The 21,351-nt window shown below is 39.7% G+C and overlaps 1 long non-coding RNA gene across 1 annotated transcript; it reads left to right on the top strand.

Annotated features, from left to right (window-relative positions):
- Positions 1 to 2,636: 2,636 nt before the first annotated feature.
- On the top strand, positions 2,637 to 21,082 carry LOC144381277 (uncharacterized). Its single transcript, XR_013446183.1, has 3 exons — positions 2,637 to 2,739; positions 19,793 to 20,031; positions 20,941 to 21,082. It is a non-coding gene; the product is annotated as an uncharacterized LOC144381277 (long non-coding RNA).
- Positions 21,083 to 21,351: the final 269 nt, after the last annotated feature.

Below are 21,351 nucleotides of genomic sequence, written 5' to 3'. Positions count from 1 at the left end.
CTGGGCTGGGAGGGGTCGAGGGGCTTGTTACAGCTTTCCTCATGGCATTGACTGACATTATGGGGGCAGATTGGCCTCATTACTGCTGGGGGGAAGTAAAAGTCTTGACTCTTCAGTAGGCCTCCTCTGAAACCCAGCCAGGAGGGGCAAAGGCACTTCATTATTGCTCATTACTTCTGGGTAGGTATGAAAATCTATACGGTCTTGAGTGATACTGCCTGGGAGGGATGAAAGTCCCAGCTCTCTGATCAGCTTTCTTTGTCACTGGCCCAGTAGAAGTTTTAAGGGGAGATTGGTGCCACTACTATTACAGTCTGGGAACAGTGGAAATCTACGCTTTCCATCTCAACCTTTGCTGGCATGGGGAGGGTGAGGCTACAGTTTTTTCTGTGCTGTTTCCCTGGAGCAGAGCAGTTATTGTCTAACGGTTTTCTGTCTTGCTAGTTGCCCATTTCTTCATTCTTGCTAGAGAGCTGGCTTGTTTTGTTTGCTCTCCATTCACTGACATTTCTGGGTTGCCAGCTTTAGCTCCGAGATACATGAGGCAAAAAGAAAACCCAGGGAGCACATCACCTCTGGTCCTGAGGTATCTAGCCAGCCTGTCTTCTCCTCTCCACCTTTCAGAGTCATCTTATGTTTGTTTTATATATAATGTCAGAGGTTTTAGTTGTACTTTTGTGTAAGGAATAGGGGAAAGTACATTTATTTTATCTTCCTATCTACAGATTTTCTAAAATGAAACTGCAGTAAGCTACTATAAACACTAGAGGTCTCTTCTAACATACGTTTTTTCCCCCTTTTTTTTAAAAGGAAGTCTAATTTTCAGCATTCTCAAACATAAATGAGGGATTAAATTGTTTTAATTAATTTTCGATTACTAAATATCCAGATTTTCTTAAATTTCATCTTGAAAAAAGTCAGCCTTATCTAATTATTTTCTTAAGATTACATTATTCAATGGGAGGAGCTACAGGTGTGAGTAAACTGGGGCATTATTATTATTTGTCCACATTGATCAGTTTACTTTTGACATGTTATATCCAGTAAAGTCTTTGAAGGGAACACATCAACTGCAGTTTGAAACAAAAAGTAACACTTAAGTCAGGATTTTGAAATTAGTTTTATTATTCATGTATCTTTAATGAAAAAGCATTTATTGAAAATCTAAAGCATTTATTGAAAATCTGAAGAAAAGCAATTTACATTAAAAAATCTTTTCCATTTTAACCAATTTAGTAGCTGGATGGGACAGCAAGTGTTACAACACTTGAATTTCTAAATGTTTGTTTACCAAATGTAAACCAAAAAAAGAGAGAGAGAGTTAAATACTGCATCTGGAAAAATTGAAAATTCTTGAGGCTATTTTCTAGTTGATTGTCAGTTTTATTGGCAGCGTTGTTTGCTCTTAACCTCTCACCTACATTCTCTCATCTTCTTTCAGAACAGAATGATCCGCCTTTCCAAGTGTTACCACAGAAATTCAAATTGAAATTCTTAGTGTCTTTGGAAATGTAGATTACCATTCCAGTTCAAGTGTAGGTAAAGGTCATAAACTGCTTCTCTAACTTTGCTTTCTGTAAGCCTTTGGCCGATTAGTAGTTTAAAACCAATTCTTTACACTCAGATAGAGGCATTCCCATGACCTCTAACTGGACCAGCAGGATTTTACTCTTAAATCACTTCTGTATTTAGAAATCAAAAATTACCATAAGAAAACATGGATACCATTTCAAACCAAGCTTCCCTAAACTTTTGACCTGGGTGCATTTGTGAGTGAAGAAGGTAAGGAAAAAACTTTCTTCGAATGGAAAGCTTTTTCAGTTGCCTATTATTTAGAATTACTGGTCATGACGGCTTAAAAAAAAGAAAGAAAGAAAAAAGGTCAAAAATCCGCATAATGAATGACATCCCGTGCTGTGAACTCTGAAAGTGATCTATATGAAACAAAGGCAGATTTGCTTGCTGCAGCCCTGGGGGCAGGAATCATTTCTCTAAGGTACAACATGAATGGTGTCTGCTGGGGTTTTCCCGTGTTTTCTCTTACCCCTACCACCTATGAACTGCTGCCCCTACCCAGTTTATTCATCCACCTGCCTTATATACTTCGTGGAGATTTTTGAGGAACAAATGAAATAAGAAATGTGAGCAAGATATTGGAAGTCCAAAATACTACTTAAGTTTTCTTTGTGAACAAAATATAGTCATTTTACTCTATAAAGCTTTTTTTTTTTTTTTTTTTTTTTTCCCAAAGCTGGGAGAAGCATTGCTGAAGCTTGAAAGTAAGTCAGAGTTTGCTGGCAGTGCAGGAGAAGGGTTGTGGGGAAAAAATACAACACATTTGAATGAAAACGCGATTGTCTAAAATAATTTAGAGCGCTGAAGGAAACACGAGTGGTGTTTATGTAGACAAAGTTAAGAGGAGAGATTGGAGAAATAAACAGGATCTGGATCCTGAGCAGCCTAGTTTATTTCAAAAGGAATGTTTTCTTTAAGTGATAGGGGGCCAGTATGTGCTTCTAAATATAAGAGCCAAATGAATCAATTTACATTTAAGATCTTGCTAATGGTTCTTGGAGGAGCAACTGAAGTGGGTGAGACTAGAGGTCAAGAGATAGTTAGAAACCTGTTGCCATAGTGCAGGAAAGGAAGAAAGAAGTCCTGAACTAAGACAGTGGCAATGGGAATAGAGATATTGAAGATGTCGAATGGATAGAACTTTGGGCTGTGGTTCTGTTGCAGGTAGGGAAAGAGGAATTAAGGATGACTCTTTGATTTTCTGACATAGACAACTGGATAGAAGGTTTTAAGTATTGTTGTTTTTAGTGTTGTCTTTTCTTATGAAAAGTCTCTAAGAAATTTTCTATGAAAATCTCTAAGAGTCGACCTCTTGAGAATTTTGATTATGTACTTGTACTTACATGTACAAGGCTCCATTATGTACTTATAACTTATGTGAAGTTGTAAATCATCTCAGCCTGATATTTGTGTGTGTGTGTGTGTGTGTGTGTGTATTCAGCATTCAGAAATAATTTAAAAATGAAAGTATTTTATGTTGAAATGACATGATATCTTAAATTTTCTTCAGAATAATCCATTGAGGGAGCAGGAGTAAATAGGTCTAAAAATGAAATAAGATTAGCTATATGTTAATAAGCGTTGAAAATGGGTGCACAGAGGGGTGGCAGTAAACTATTCTCCCCACTCTCTACCTTTAAAATTTACAAAAGGAACACATTTTTTTAGAAGATTTTATTTGCCAGAGAGAGAGCAACAGGACAAGCAGGGGGAGCAATATGTAGAGGAAGAAGCAGGCTCCGCGCTGAGTAAAGAGCCCAACGTGGGCCTTGATCCCAGGATCCTGGGATCATGACCTGAGCTGAAGGCAGACGCTTAACTGACTGAGCCATCCAGGTGTCCCAGGAACACATTTTTTGGACTAACTAAAAAATTAAACAAATACACAAGTTTGTAAAAAACATTTCTAAGGAAATTTTGTTCACAAGAAAAGTAAGAGCATACGATTCTAGGAATTAGGTAGTAAGGGCAATGCAGTTTTTGAATCTCTCTGGATTTCCCTGTTAAAACAATCAGAGCAACTAAGAGAACAAAACCAAATACAGAGATCTACTAAATGACTCTCAGTGACTCACTGGAAAGGGTGGTGGACGATTCTAAGAATAGCTGCAGAACCTGCGAAGGCATTTTGCAGGCTGCTTTGGGCCGATAACTTCCGTGGGGTTTCAGGAGATTGAGGATGCAGAAGATTGAGGATGCACAAATCTATCCAGGGATTTGTGCCTATGAATTCTTGAAAGTAACAAACCAAGCCAGTTTTCTGTGACAAAGCCCTGCACCAGGAAGAAAATGCTGAGAGTAGGATCCTGTTTGAGTAGAACAGAAACAATAGAGACAAAGGAGGGGGAATTTAAATAAAATTAGGGGAGAAGACCAGAAGAGGAAAATTTCAGGAATTTTACTGCTCTATTTTTTTATCACTTTGGAAAAACAACAGAAGAGAGAGATCTAGAGTCGTGAAGTTAGAAAAACTGTCCTGGCTCATTCATTCCTCTTCAGAAGACAGCAGTACTCATTTCACTTAAAAATGAATTGCAGAAAGGGATTTATCAAATCTCAAGCCAAGATATTGTTATTAGAAAAAAAGGGGAATGGGAGTATATTAAAATAAATCCTTCACATACTATGAAATAATGCCAGAAATCCAACTCACAAAATGAATGAAAACTGTACTCTAATATTTCAAAATATGTTAAAATAACATAAGGAAAAGTATTATAGGCTTTGATACAGCATCAAAAATCAGAATTTTTTAAAAATTTCATAAAATGAGTAGAGAAAAAGCTTTAAATGAGAAGTGAAAGAATTCAGAAAATGAAACACAGTAACAAAGCCAACACAAAAACGTTTTAAAGGAAATAGAAGATGGCAAAGAAGGAAACTTAAGCATCAAAAGGAAATGAAGAAAGAGACAAAAAAAGATTTGATTGAAAGTGGTAGCTGTAAAAGTCAGCAAAAGAGAATCCAACGTGTATTATGGGGGGCCTTTGAAGAGGAAAACCAAAATAATTGCAACGAATGCTGAAATCTGAAATTCAGTAAAATTTTCTTTAGGAAGGATGTGAACCTATTTATTGAATGTGCCCCCTGCTTGAATGAAATAATAGCTGACAATTCACAGCGCAAGATTTCTGATTCTAACAAAACTATAGCTTTTCTTGGGGAAAAAAGATATCCTTTAGGCTTCAATGCAAAAAGAGCACAGAAAGTATTGCTGGCTAATAAATTACCCCTAAAACATAGTAACTTAAAACAACAAATAGTTTCTGTGGTCAGGAATTTGGGAGTCTTTGGCTGGGTGGTTCTGATCACCATCTCTCATGATGTTGCTGACAAGTCAAGCAGGGCACCGGGCATCTTAAGGCTTGACCGAGGCTGAAACATGTTCCAAGCTCACTCACATGATTGTTGGCACCTCCATTCTTCACCACATGGGCTTTCCACGGGCTGAGTGACCTCACAGCACAGACTGCTTTCTTCCAAAGCTGTGATCCAAAAAAGAAGCAAGAACTCAAGATGGTAATTGCATTCTTTTATAACCTAATCTTGAAAGTTATGTACCATGACTTCTGCCATATCCTATTGGTCAGAGAGACCAATATCCATCATGGAAGGGGCACAGGGGTATAAAAACCAGGATATAAAAGGTATAAAAGACCAGAGATCATTGAGGACTATTTTGGAGGCTCAGCAATGTAAATCTCTCCAAGTCACATAATGAAAGGAAGAAGATCTGGATTTCAAACCAAGATCTATGTGACTCCAGAAACTGTTCTCTTTGTTGTATATTCAAACCAAGATAGAATGTAGATTATAAATGTTCTAGATCTTTCTCTTAGAATTAAACTATAAGAAAAATAGACTAACCTTTCCTAGAGTTTCATATCTATATTTTTAACAGATAAATAGGTCTTACTTTATTTTCAGTGACCCTGGACATCCACAAACACTTTTCAAAGTTCAGCCTAACAGCTTAGTTGCTCATCATTTTCATGTAGAGAAACTCTTTAATTTATAATTTTTAATGTATGTGATTTATGTCTGTTTGGTTTTAATAAGGAATGATCAAAATGGTCTGTATAACAGGAGCCCAATCTAAATTTTAAGGTAGTGATTCTCAACCTCTTTTGTTGACACATTTCATTATATAATATCCAAAAATCACATTCTTTAAGATATCGCTACTGGGGGGGGGGGGGAAGATGGTAGAGGAGTGGGGGACCCTATTTCAACTGGTCCCTGGAATTGAGCTGGATATCTACCAGACCCCTCTGAGCACCCACGAAACCAGTCTGAGATGTAAGAAGATCTGGATCTCTGTGCTTGCTTCGGCAGCACATATACTAAAATTGGAAAGAAGATCTGGATCTCTAAAAACAGAATATCGCAGGTGGTTGGTTTTGAGGTATGAAGCGGGGAGCCGTGATTCCGGGGGCAGATATCGGAAGATAAACGGCAGCAGGAGGGTGCCTGGCCGTGGGGATCCTACAGCGCCAGTGAGTGACAGCCTCGCACGCTGGGGACCGGGCACAGACTCGCAGACAGGTAGTGGTGGGGAAAGGACTTTAGGGCAGCCCTTGGGGCAGAAACCCGGAGCTGCGGGGTAGTGCCCGCGAACTGGGAGCGGCTGGCAGATTTAGAAGCACAAAGGAGAGAGACGTGCCCTGACCTGGAGGCAGGACTGGGAGTGCTGTGGAGGGGCGCACAACCCAGGACGCTGCTGTTTATAGCAGCAGGGACAGAAACGGAGACGGTGTGGCCTGGAGAGCTCACTGAAGAACAGACTGCGATCTCTCTGCTCTGAGGCAGAGGGTTGGAAATGGTCTCTTCTGCTCTGACTCGTGGAAGAGACGCGGAAAGCCACCAGGGAAAGCCGCCAGAGAACAAAAGCCCCAAAGACTGATTCCCGCTGAGCCCATCCCCCTCCACAGAGGGGCAGGGCAACTCCGCTGGAACAGGGTTGCCTGAGTAACAGCGTGGCAGGCCCTTCCCCCAGAAGACAGGCTGGGAAAACAAGAGGCCAGCAACCCTAAGGTCCCAAGAAAACAGGTGCATCTTGCTTGGGTTCTGGTCAATAATTTGGACTCTATACGTTCCCTCAAACACCCATCAACAGAATGACTAGGAGGAGGAGCCCCCAAAATAGAAAAGACTCAGAGATTATGACTTATGCTGCAGATTTACAAATGGATGCAGATATAACCAAGATGTCGGAGATGGAATTCAGGCTAGCAATTGTGAAGACAATGGCTAGAATGGAGAAATCAATTAATGGCAACATAGAGTCTCTAAGGACAGAAACGAAAGGTGAATTGGCAGAACTTAAAAATGCTATCAATGAGATCCAATCCAATCTAATCTAACAGCTAGGGTAACTGAGGCAGAAGAGCGAATAAGCGACCTGGAAGACAATATAATAGATAAAAAGGGAAAAGAGGAGGCCAGGGAAAAACAACTCAGAATCCATAAAAATAGAATCAGAGAAATAAGTGACACCATGAAGCATTCCAATGTGAGAATAATTGGAATCCCAGAGGGAGTGGAGAGAGAGAGAGGACTAGAAGATGTATTTGAGCAAATCATAGCTGAGAACTTCCCTAATCCGGGGAATGAAACAAACATTTGCGTCCTAGAGGCAGAGAGGACCCCTCCCAAGATCAAGGAAAACAGGCCAACACCCCGGCATGTAATAGTAAAACTTGCAAATCTTAGAACCAAGGAAACCATCTTAAGGGCAGTTAGGGGGAAGAGATTCCTTATGTACAGAGGGGGGAACATCAGAATAACGTCAGACCTATCCACAGAGACCTGGCAAGCCAGAAAGGCCTGGCAAGACATATTCAGGGTACTAAATGAGAAGAACATGCAGCCAAGAATACTTTATCCGGCAAGGCTTTCATTTAGAATGGATGGAGAGATGCAGAGCTTCCACGACCAGCAGAAACTGAAAGAATATGTGACCACTAAGCCGGCCCTGCCAGAAATATTAAGCAGGGTTCTATAAAAGGAGAAAGACCCTAAGAGTGATATACAACAGAAATTTACAGGGACAATCTATAAAAACACCGTCTTCACAGGCAACATGATGACAATTAATTCATATCTTTCAATAATCACTCTCAACCTGAATGGCCTAAATGCTCCCATAAAACGGCACAGGGTTGCAGATTGGATAAAAAGACAGGACCCATCCATATGCTGTCTACAAGAGACTCATTTTGAACCTAAAGATACATCCAGACTGAAAGTGAAGGGATGGAGATCCATCTTCCATGCCAGCAGACCTCAAAAGAAAGCTGGGGTAGCAATTCTTATATCAGACAAATTAGATTTTAAACTAAAGTCTGTAATAAGAGACACAGAAGGACACTATATCATTCTTAAAGGGTCTATCCAACAAGAAGATCTAACAATTGTAAATATCTATGCCCCCAACATGGGAGCAGCCATCTACATAAGCCAACTGTTAACCAAAATAAAGAGTCATATTGATAACAATACGTTAATTGTAGGAGACCTCAATACTCCACTCTCAGCAATGGACAGATCATCGAAGCAGAAAATCAACAAGGAAACAAGAGCTTTGAATGATACATTGGACCAGATGGACCTCATAGATATTTACAGAACATTCCACCCTAAAACAACAGAATACTCATTCTTCTCGAGCACACATGGAACTTTCTCCAGAATAGACCACATACTGGGTCACAAATCAGATCTCAACCGATACCAAAAGATTGAGATTATTCCCTGCATATTCTCAGACCACAATGCTCTAAAACTGGAACTCAATCACAAGAAAAAATTTGGCAGAAATTCAAACACTTGGAAGCTAAAGACCACTCTGCTCAAGAATGTTTGGGTCAACCAGGAAATCAAAGAAGAATTTAAACAATTCATGGAAACCAATGAGAATGAAAACACGTTGGTCCAAAACCTATGGGATACTGCAAAGGCGGTCCTAAGGGGGAAATACATAGCCATCCAAGCCTCACTCAAAAAAATAGAAAAATCCCAAATTCACCAACTAACTCTACACCTTAAAGAACTAGAGAAAAAGCAACAAACAATGCCTAAGCCACACATTACAAGAGAAATAATTAAGATTAGAGCAGAAATCAATGAATTAGAAACCAGAAACACAGTAGATCAGATCAACGAAACTAGAAGTTGGTTCTTTGAAAGAATTAATAAGATCGATAAACCACTGGCCAGACTTATCCAAAAGAAAAGAGAAAGGACCCAAATTAATAAAATTATGAATGAAAGGGGAGAGATCACGACTAACACCAAGGAAATAGAAACAATTATTAGAAATTATTATCAACAACTATATGCCAATAAACTGAGCAATTTGGATGAAATGGAGGCCTTCCTGGAAACCTATAAGCTGCCAAGACTGAAACAGGAAGAAATTGACAACCTGAACAGGCCAATAACCAGTAATGAGATTGAAGCAGTGATCAAAAACCTCCCAAAAAACAAGAGTCCAGGGCCTGATGGATTCCCTGGGGAATTCTACCAAACATTCAAAGAAGAAATAATACCTATTCTACTGAAACTGTTTCAAAAAATAGAAACAGAAGGAAAACTTCCAAACTTATTCTATGAGACCAGCATTACCTTAATCCCCAAACCAGGCAAAGACCCCATCAAAAAGAATTTCAGACCGATATCCCTGATGAATATGGATTCCAAAATCATCAACAAAATCCTAGCTAATAGGATCCAACAATACATTAAAAGGATCATCCACCACGACCAAGTGGGATTTATCCCTGGGGTGCAAGGTTGGTTCAACATTTGCAAATCAATCAATGTGATAGAACACATTAATAAGAGGAGGGAGAAGAACCATATGGTCCTCTCAAGTGATGCAGAAAAAGCATTTGACAAAATACAGCATCTTTTCCTGATTAAAACTCTTCAGAGTATAGGGATAGAGGGAACATTCCTTAAGTTCTAAAATCTGTCTATGAAAAACCCACAGTGAATATCATCCTCAATGGGGAAAAGCTGAGAGCCTTTCCCTTAAGATCAGGAACACGTCAAGGATGCCCACTCTCGCCACTATTGTTCAACATAGTACTAGAAGTCCTAGGAACAGCAATCAGACGACAAAACGAAATAAAAGTGTGTTCAAATTGGCAAAGAAGAAGTCAAACTCTCTCCTTTTGCAGACGACATGATACTTTATGTGGAAAACCCAAAAGACTCCACCCCCAAATTACTAGAACCCATACAGCAATTCAGTAATGTGGCAGGATACAAAATCAATGCACAGAAATCAGTTGCTTTCTTATACACTAACAATGCAATCATAGAAAGAGAAATTAGAGAAACGATTCCATTTACAATAGCACCAAAAACCATAAGATACCTCAGAATAAACCTAACCAAAGAGGTAAAGGATCTATACTCTAGGAACTACAAAACACTCATGAAAGAAATTGAAGAAGACACAAAAAGATGGAAAAATATTCCATGCTCATGGATCGGAAGAATAAACATTGTTAAAATGTCTGTGCTACCCAGAGCAATCTATACCATCCCGATCAAAATTCCAATGACATTTTTCAAAGTGCCGGAACAAACAATCCTAAAATTTGTATGGAATCAGAAAAGACCCCGTATCACCAAGGAAATGCTGAAAAAGAAAACAAAGCTGGGGGCATCACGTTGCCTGATTTCAAGCTATATTACAAAGCTGTGATCACCAAGACAGCATGGTACTGGCACAAAAACAGACATACAGACCAATGGAACAGAATAGAGAACCCAGATATGGACCCTCAACTCTATGGTCAAATAATCTTTGACAAAGCAGGAAAAAACATGCAATGGAAAAAAGACAGTCTCTTCAATAAATGGTGCTGGGAAAATTGGACAGCCACATGCAGAAGAATGAAACTCGACCATTCTCTAACACCACTCACAAAGATAAACTCAAAGTGGCTGAAAGACCTCAATGTGAGACAGGAATCCATCAAAATCCTAGAGGAGAACTTAGGCAGTGACCTCTTTGACATCGCCCACAGCAACTTCTTTCAAGATACATCTCCAAAAGCTAGTGAAACAAAAGCAAAAATGAACTTTTGGGACTTCATCAAGATAAAAAGCTTCTGCACAGCAAAGGAAACAGTCAACAAAACAAAGAGACAACCCACAGAATGGGAGAAGATATTTGCAGATGACACTACAGATAAAGGGCTGGTATCCAAGATCTATAAAGAACTTCTCAAACTCAACACCCAAAAAACAAATAAGTCAAAAAATGGGCAGAAGATATGAAAAGACACTTCTCTGAAGAAGACATACAAATGGCTAACAGACACATGAAAAAATGTTCATCATCATTAGCCATCAGGGAAATCCAAATCAAAACCACATTGAGATACCACCTTACACCAGTTAGAATGGCAAAAATGGACATGGAAAGAAACAACAAATGTTGGAGAGGTTGTGGAGAAAGGGGAACCCTCTTACACTGTTGGTGGGAATGCAAGTTGGTACAGCCACTTTGAAAAACAGTGTGGAGGTGCCTCAAAAATTTAAAAATAGAGCTACCCTATGACCCAGCAATTGCACTCCTGGGTATTTACCCCAAACACACAGATGTAGTGAAAAGAAGGGCCATATGCACCCCAATGTTCATAGCAGCAATGTCCGCAATAGCCAAACTGTGGACAGAGCCGAGATGCCCTTCAACAGATGAATGGATAAAGAAGATGTGGTCCATATATACAATGGAATATTACTCAGCCATCAGAAAGGATGAATACCCAACTTTTACATCAACATGGATGGGACTGGAGGAGATTATGCTAAGTGAAATAAGTCAAGCAGAGAAAGTCAATTATCATATGGTTTCACTTATTTGTGGAACATAAGGAATAGCGTGGAGGTCATTAGGAGAAGGAAGGAAAAAATGGTGGGGGGAATTGGAGGGAGAGATGAACCATGAGAGACTATGGACTCTGAGAAACAAACAGGGTTTTAGGGGTGGGTAGGGGGGATTGGTTAGCCTGGTGATGGGTATTAAGGAGGGCACGTACTGCATGGAGCACTGGGTGTTATACGAAAACAATGGATCGTGGATCACCACATCAAAAACCAATGATGTATTGTATGGTGACTAACATAATAAAATTAAAAAAAAAAAGATATCGCTACTAATTTCATCAGAAAATCTTTAACTGTTGGGAAGTTTTCAAGGGTACAATGGCAGATACAGATTTTCCAAAATTTTGATTTTCACATGAAAGTTTGAATTTTATCATTGACAGCAAATACCATCGGTTATTCTTCCTTAAAGGGGTGGGCTCACTTTTTTATTTTTGAAGAAAAATTTTACCAAATGTCATAGTCAGTTTGGGCTGCTATAACAAATTACCATAGATTGGGTGCTTATAAACAACAGAAATTTATTTCCCACAGTTCTGGAGGCGGAAAGTCTGAGATCAGGGCGCCATCATAGTTAGGTTCCCGGAGAGAGCCCTCTTCTGGGTAGCAAACTGCTGACTTCTCATAACCTCACATGGCAGAGGAACAGAAAAAGGAAGTCAACTTGCTTGTGACTCTTATGAGGGCACTAATAACCATTCATGAGGGCTCCACCATTGGAGAAATCCTAATAATTTCTCAAAGGCCCTATCTCCTAATACCATGACATGGGGAAGTAGGGCTTCAACATATGAATTTGGGGCGGGGTACAACACGACATGTGGTCCATTAACACCAAATATCCAAATCCAAGTAACCATAGTCATTCTTCTGGAAAAAATGATGTTCTTAATATTTCATGAAAAAAAAAGCAGCTACTTAAGTTTACATTCAACCAAAAAAGTGCATTTTCTTTTTTTAAAAAACCACTTTATTGAGATATGATTGACATCAAACAATATTAAGTGCTTTTTCCTGAGGCGATCATTGTACTTTGGTATACAGAAGTGCTTTATTGGCATTTACATTTCTTCATCAAGAATGTTAGAGAGATGAGCACTCCAGGGACAAGATTTAATAAAATCTTAAAAGTTTTAAGGGTTGGCGTGTTTCTGTTTTATCAGAAGTAAATGACAATGAAAAACAATGACAGCTAGTTCAGTTTGATGCTCCTGCTTCAGTTCATGTTAAGATACCAACAGTTTACCCACCGTTGCTTTTGCATCATCAGGTAGATGCCAACACAGAGAACAAAGCAAATGATGTGTTCATTCATTCATTATTTCCATGATAATGAAGCTGATGGAGTTTTGACCACATACACCTTCTTGAAAGTGTTTTGAGAACAACTGCTTTTAAATGGCTACAGTCATTGGACTCTGATAATTTGGAAACTTTCACTTGAGTTTTTTTGCTTAGGATTTCTTGAGACATTTTCCTTAATCGTGTTGCCTGAGTCATTGTCCTGGGCTCACCCCCACCACGACCCGCGGCCCTGATAATATCCCCAACCACATCCTGTGCCAGCCAGACTGGGTCCAGTCACCACACGTCCAATCTAAGGGCCAAAGGGCTGGCTAAAGCGTCCACTGTTCCAGTACATTATGGACCTTCACAAGCGCTCTGCTCTGCGTCGTCAGCATTTCCCCCAGGACAGGCTGTACTTCGCAACCTCGGCTCGGACATAGCTGCCACGTCTCCAGTTTGGGGTCATGAGAGGACCTATTCCCTGATAATTGTAACCCATCCGACTTCACTGCCACTTGCAGGTTTACATCGTTAAAATGTGTTCGTGCACATCTATGCCTTTTATGAAAAAAAATTCTCAAAAAATATGCAAAAAGTTTGCTACTTAGGAAAAGTTATTTGATACTAAAAACTAAGACCTTGGACTCAGCAGAGCATTTCCTAGGAGGAAACAGGGACTGAGGGTCCTTATGAGAGACTGATAGGGCCACAGCTTACCTTTAAATGATCTTACTCATCATGTATACGGACAGAGTCCCTGGAGGATTGTCATTAGTGAAGAGTTTTTTGGCTGTCCCTTTGTGCTGCATGAGGACTATTGCTTTTGTGAACCTGAGATCTTGCTCTTAGCTCCCTGCTGGCTCAGTGACCACCTATTATGGATTGAACTGTGTTCCCTCAAAATTCATGTGTTAAAGCCCTAATACCCAATGCGACTCTATTTGGAGGGCCTTTAAAGGGAGCAATTAAGGCTAAATGAGATCATAAGAGTGAAACCAGAATAATAGGACCAGTGTCCTTAGAAGACACGCTAGGGATATGTACTCAGGGTGAAAAGGCCATGTGATAATACATCAAGAAATCAGCCATCTGTAAGCCAAGGAGAGAGGCCTGGGGAGAGCCCTCTTGATCTTGGACTTCCGGCCTATGAGAAATTACCCTTCTGTGGTATTATGACAGCCCTAGCAAACTAATTCAGGGAGCATAAAGGAAAGAGAGCAATCCGGGATAAGCCCAAGAGACCTTTGCTTTCTCCTCCTGCACACTGCCTGTCCTCCCTGCTACCAGGCCCCAAGCCACTCCAAGTCTGGCGTGTTCACCAGTAAGCCTGGTAGACTTCCTGTCCACGTGTCACCCCGCTCCTTCACAGAGCAGGATGGACACCAACCTCTCCCTTATGGCAGATGACCGTGCAGTGTGAGCTCTGTATTCCTCGTGATGCTTTGACTTGTCATAATGATGCTTTTTAAGAATAAAATAAGGAATGGGAGTTTGCTACTACATTTGTATTTGAATTCATCCCTTAGGGCTCACACATTCCCAAGAGGTGACTTGGAGACCTTGCTTCAGTCATAGAAGGAAGCCAGCCTGACCAGGACTGGGGTGCATTCATTGAACATCTTGGGAAATTTATTGGGTCCATAGGCCATAACAAGAAATGCCAGAAGGCCGTCCTGGGGTGGAAAGGAGCTTGGCTCAGAGCACTCTCTGGCAGCTGAGAACAAGCTTTACCTTCACCAGGGAAAGAAGCCCAAGATATACACAGACTTCTTGTCACATTTAAAAAAATATATATATGTATATACACACACACACATATACATATATGTATACATATATATGTGTGTATATATATATGTGGCATATATATATGCCAATTTACTGTCTTGGAGGAGAGCTTCTGGAAGGATATTCATATATAGCTTTATACACATACACACACCACAGGAAAAGTAAGCACGACTGAAAACTTTGAGTCGTTCACCTCCTTATATCCAAAAGAGTTCTCGGAAGAGAAATAATCTCTTTTCATTATGCTCACGGTTTATTTAATTTTTAAAGATAAAGGTTTGTTGTCATGTAGAAATAAGCCAGGAAAAATGGTTTGCAATGTCTTAAAGAGGGTTAGAATATTTTCTTAATGCCTTCTGGTTTCTTGGCATCTCAGCTTAAGTAGCTGGGCTACATTTAAAAAAAAAGTTTTAAGCTGTAAAACTGTACTCACTATGTGCCTTTACTGTTTCCTCTTTTCCTTTTAATCTGTCTTCTTATCCTCCTTCCACCATATTTATACCCATCCTTCCCCACATGAGCGCACACACACACACTCATCTTCTCCCTTCACACCTCTTATGTCCTATCAAACACATTTACTGTTCATCTTGCATTGCCAAGAGCTTCTCATAAGACAAACCCCAGCCTGATCAAAGAAATTAACTAGTTTAGTGAAATGATGATGCCCATTGCCTTTGAGTAATGTTTTTAAAGGGGGAGGGACAGAAGCTCATTTTTTTCTTGGGATGGAAATGAACATTGTCCGGGCTTTTGTGCAGAGGCTGATGAGAGGAGGTATCGGGCAAGAAAGGACACCAGCGAGCTTGGTGGAAGTTGTGAAGGGTGTTTCAAAAGATCCTCAAGACTTGGCAGTAGAAGATTCATAAGGAGCCTGAGGATGTAGATGAATGCATTTAGAATTTCTCTGAGAGCTACTCTTCAGTCAGGTGTGGGTCAGGATAGAAGAACGCTCAGAGAAAGGAACTGTCTTCCTAAGGCAGGGGTGGGTGGTGGTGAAGGGTGTGGGTGAGGACAGGGAAAGGAAGAGGGAAGGAGGGGTGGGGAAAGAAGGAACTATTTTATGGTAGATATAAGTTAATAAAATATTCAGAGAAGAAAAAAGCACCACAGTAGCTAATAGATATTGTTTACTTCTATCCCACTTTGTTTCAGAGACATATTGAAAGTGGTTTGAAAATCACTTAAAGCTTACTGACACTCCTAGCTTTAAGCTCACTAAACCCCTCAGTGTGACTGTCACCATGGGGCGGAGTCTTCCTGTCTGGGTGGACAAAGCATGATTTAGAGACCCAGTGAAGCCTCCCCAGCATTTGGAGTCAAGAAGGCGGTGACATTCCATTGTCATGAGAATTAGTTCCTCAAAGAATCTGCTGCCCTAACATGACCTCCAGCGGGAATCCTTGATTGATATAGAGTGCAAAGGGGCAGCTTCCTGGAGAGCCATGAGGAAGGAAGCAAAGTTTCACTTAGAGTCATTGCTCAAAGAGTAACTCAGAGTTCAAGGCTTATAATGTGTGAAGCTGATAAATTCTGGGTTCCCTTCTGGGTCTGGAAAAAATTGAAAGCACTTATTAATATTTTGTCTCTTAATAGTGATATGTATATAAATCCACTAATAATTTGCTTCCTCCTGAGCTGACCAGGTCAACTGAAATTTCAAATGAAGTGAATGTGTTTAGCCTATTCTACCCTCCCCATAAAGATGGCCTCATCTGGGGGAACTCTGAGGATCTCAGTCTCTATAGGAGTAAAAGGAAGCATGGCTGTTGAAATTTCAATCACACTTGACTGACCTCAAAAGATACTTGAAATCAAAGAAGAAAACCATTCTAAGTGTAAACCAAGAAAACTCTGGATTCAGCTATGATGTGAAAAATTAGGTACTTTAATCTTAGACTAATTAAATGAGCTTATCTGGTAACCACCAAAATCTGACAATTGAAAGATACAATCCTTTGCTGTTATCAGAAGTATCCAAAATATAAGCCACATTAACTATTATTAATGGGAAAATCTCAGCGCCATTATTATAATGTGAAAGGGCTGGGGTTTCTTGTTGCACAAGAGTTCTGCTCTGCGCCATGTCTGTGCATTTTAATTTTGAAAACCATGTTTGCCATATACCCAAATATGAATAACCATAGCTACTGTCTCAGCAAAGAAAAGTGAATATAAACATCCTCTTCATTCTTTCTATTAGATGCCAGGAAGTAAAACCAAAAGAAAAATGTGTTTCTGTTATTCATTTTTTTCTTTATTATGATAATGATATTGTCAATAAAGTGGTAGTATTCTTCACATATTATGGTTAATACACGCATATATATTGAGTTATTTGAAATGAATATGAACCACTGTGGAGATTTTCCTCTCTTGAAAATGTTATTTATTTCTCCCATATGATCGTTGTTTCTTACCCTTCTCTCTTTCTCTCCATCTTTCCTTGTCCTTCCATCTCTACTTAAGATTCTCCTGAGTTTTTCCATACTTAGTAATATTTAGTTCTACTCTTGACATCCCATAATCAATGACAACATTGTAAAGAATCTGGATTTATGTTACTTTCCTCTGAAGAGTATTGCGTTGTGTTCCTTTGTAATTAAATTACAAACAGATCACTTTGATCCTGGGGGCTTAGCTATAGGCTTTGTCAGGATGACTCTCTTTTAGTTTTGCCTTAGAGGACATAGCCCTCAGTTTGGGGACATAGCCCTCTTTACTCCTAGTAATGGCCCTTTTGGGCTTTCAGTGGAAAGCCTAAGGTGATTATTCTAACTCCAGTCTCCCCAGAACCTGACAGTGGCTGAAATCTCTGCTTAGCTCTCTAGCCTCCCAGCAGCTGCCTTCTGCTGGGTACTTTGGACCATCACTTGGCAGGTGAATAATCCTGGAGTCCTCCAGTAACTTGAAGGGAATTGTTATGCAGATTTGGTGCCTCTCCTCTGTGACTGTTATCTCTCAGCCTCTCAGGACAGAACTCTGATCTTCCTGAGCCCAGTACCACTGACTTTGACCTCTGTCCCTGATGGGCCATGTTACCGGAGGGTTCCCTCAAGGGAAAAGTCAGTTGACATGGAGCTCACCTGGTGTGTTTTCCTTCCTTCGAGGGCTGTGTCCCTACCAATATTGCTTTTGGTTGCTCTCCAATGCATTCAAACTATTGTTTGTTTTTATATTTTGTCTAGCATTTATAATTGTTATCAGCAGGAGGGTTAGTCCAATCTAAAGCTATTCTTCCATTACCAGAATTGGAACTCCTACTTCTAATGTTAAAGAATGGAGCTGAAGTCATACTTGATCCTACCTGATGCTGGGCCCCCAATCCGATTAGTTAGCCAATCGATTTTCTGTTTAATTTCCTGCCTCATAAATATATAGTACCATCCTGTTTTCCTAAAGCATCAATACAATGTATTGGACACAGGATATAAGTAAGCAAGGTTATTTTACGTTCAAATGTTTTAATTCCTAGTATCCTTTTAATTAAAACTGATTTGCCTTTTAAAGGGAAACTTATCCCTGATTTCATATTTTCATTCTCAAAGAGAGAATTGTACAATTTTGTTTCCATCTCTGGAAGATGGCTATAAGGAGCAAGAAGTATAGAGGCACACATGGAGTGAGACCACTGTGGGCTAATGATAAACTTTAAAAAAAAATTTTATGGTGGTAAAATACACATAAAATTTGCCATCTTAACCATTTTTAAGTGTGCCAGTAAGTGGCATAAAGTATCATCACTATGCATCCACGAAGCCTTCTCATCTTAGAAAACCAAAACTCAGTACCTTTTAAATGGTAACTCCCCATTCCTCTGGCCACCGGCAACTGCCATCCTACTTTCTGTCTCCATGAATTTGACTCCTCTAGTATGCATACCTCACGTAAGTGGAATCATACAGCATATGTCCTTTTGTGACTGGCTTATGTCACGTTAGCATAATGCCCGGCCATTCTGTAACATGTGTCAGAATTACCTTCCTTTTGATGGCTGAGTAATATTCCATTACAGGTATGTGCCTCATTTTGTTTGTCCACTCATTGGTCAATAGGCACTAAGGTTACCCCCATCTTTTGGTTCTTGTGAATAATGTGGCTGTGAACATAGCTGTACAAATAACCCTTCTGGTTCTTATTTTCAATTCTTGTGGGTATATGCCCAGAAATGAAATTGCTGGATCATATGGTAATTCTATTTTTATTTTTTTAAGATTTATTTATTTATTTGAGAGAGAGAGCGCATGCGCGCATGTGGTGGGGAGAGGGAGAGGGAGAATCTCAAGCAGACTCCCTACTAAGTGTGGAGCCCAATGCGGGGCTCAACTTCATGACCCTGAGATCACAACCTGAGCTGAAACCGAGAGTCGGACGCTTAACTAACTGAGCCACCCAGGCGCCCCTATTTTTAATTTTTTGAGGAACTGTTTATATTGCTTCCTACAGTAGCCGTACCGTTTTGCATTGCCACCAACAGTGCTTCACCAGCCTTTGTTATTTCCTGTTTTTTTGATAGTAGCTATCCTAATGGATATGTAATGGTATCCCAGGGTGGTTGGGATTTCCATCCTCCTGAAGCGATAAAACATTTTGCTTAATTGCATTAAGTTGTACACTTAAAAGCATACTTTAATTGCAAATAGATATAGAGGTCATTAATATGTACATGCTATTTGGGAAAATATTTTGCATTTTAGAAAATCTAACAGCTAACATTTTTTTTAATTACCTACTATGTGCCACACACTGTGTAAAATGTTTAATATGTGATATTTTACTTTACCTTTGCTGTTACCATTGAGATAGATACCATTATTTTAACCATTTTACACACAAGGAAACTGAGGTATAGAATTCAGTTTCTTTCCCAGAGTCACACAGTTAAGAAATCAAAACCAAGGGGCACCTGGGTGGCTCAGTTGGTTAAGTGACTGCCTTCGGCTCAGGTCATGATCCCAGGTTCCCAGGATCGAGTCCTGCATGGGGCTCCCTGCTCAGCAGGGAGTCTGCTTCTCCCTCTGACCCTCCCCCCTCTTGTGCTCTCTCTCTCATAAATAAATAAAATCTTAAAAAAAAAAGTTAAAAAAAAAAAAAAAAGAAATCAAAACCAAGCAGTTCAACTTCAAGATTCAAATGTTTGGACAAAAAAGAATGTTAGTAAGATTATAAAAGAAACCTTGGCATCTATTCATTTCACCTTTTTGAAAACAAGGTGTTTTGTCTTGTTTTTCAGAGCCTTGGTCACATCTCAGGACTCTTGATGGAGTAAGAATCTTAGCAAAGGACTTCTGTTCCCATTTCTTGGGTAGTGAAGGACCCGACAGCAGGCACAGTGGAATGCCAAGTCACCAGTCTCTTCCCTTGTCAGGAAAGTCCGTGGGAGAAGAGACGCTCAGAGAATCAAGACTCTCCCATGAGCAGGCTGGGCATGTTTTCATTTCTGCTAGTCCTCGGGGGAGTGCCTTTTTTAAGGTGAGTCTCTGAAATTCCATATTGTAAACGTCCTTCTCTGGGCCTAGCTTTTCATGTGAATCAATAATTATAATTTTGTGGGGCTGTGGCCTAACCTCTTACCCACTCAAATTCTCTGTTTGGCTCTCTTCATTCTATTTATTCACATTCTGCATGGCTATTTTGTTTCTTCTACACTTTTGGTCTTTTGAAGTGCTATAAAAAAGACTAACCAGCTGACCCAAGATCACACAAATTCTATCATTTAAGCGTAACTATAGGGTACATAGTGCTAGAAATAGTTTGGTTCGGTGTAGTGGCCTGCCCTCAAAGATTTGAAACCAAGGCAGTGATATAAAAGAATGAATCAAACATGTTTTGCAAAATGTCCCCTAACTTATAAATACAATCTCTGTAAAAAATTTTTGTTTCATGTAATCTCACATTCCCCTAATTATTCCACTACTTTCTCCTAATGCTGATGTCCCATCTAATTAAACGTGTCTCCCCAGTGTCCCATGGGCACTGCCTTTGTTCATCACATCTTCCTAATACATGAAGGGAGAACTGAAGACTCCTTTTTATGGATACTTCAGTCTTTATGGATCTTTCACCTGTCTGAACTCTGGCCACACAAAATTTAACTCTTAAACAGTATTCTATTCTTTGTTCCTTCTGGTTAATCTTCAATCCTTGCTAGTCTTGTTAAGAGTCATTTATTTGTGAATTATACCTCAATAAAGAAAAAATAATTTTTTTATAAACTCATTTATTTTACTTCTGAGTATTTACCAGTACTGGGCACAGTTGTAGATTCCCCTCATAAATGCATGTTGGCTGATTTTGATTATCCAATCTACCAGTGTAATTTGGGCCCTTTAGGGTGCTTGGTAAGATATTCATTTATTAAAAGCCTTTACAATATCCCAGGCACTGTTCTAGGTGCTGAGAAGAACGGTTATCAGAAGAAGAAACACAAACAACAGGAATGGCTTTTCATCCTGGTTTCAGGAAGAATAAGAACAATTCACAGAGCTAAGCCGCAAGGGAGTTGTTCTGAGACTGGAAATCTATTCAGGTACATTGAAGATATATCTTTTGGTTGCTTCCTAGGAAACAGGCATCTGTTGTGCTAAGCTTTTCCCCCCACTCCTGTCTTTGATTAATCCCTTTCTTGACTTCAGAGACTCCTTCTTATTCATGATTTCTGCATGCTCATCACTTCTCTTGTCTCATGGCTTCTGCATACGGATTTGAATACAGCTTTTGCTCTTTTTTGCTTTCACCCAGAAATACCCCAAAGAGAACGTGATGAGTTCAAGTTGGTTGTTGCTTTCCTTA

The sequence above is a fragment of the Halichoerus grypus genome, chromosome 3, assembly GCF_964656455.1.
Source record: "Halichoerus grypus chromosome 3, mHalGry1.hap1.1, whole genome shotgun sequence".
Classification (NCBI taxonomy): Eukaryota; Metazoa; Chordata; class Mammalia; order Carnivora; family Phocidae; genus Halichoerus; species Halichoerus grypus.
The sequence above is the reverse complement of the archived record's forward strand: the minus strand, read 5'-3'. Positions and strand labels throughout refer to the sequence as shown.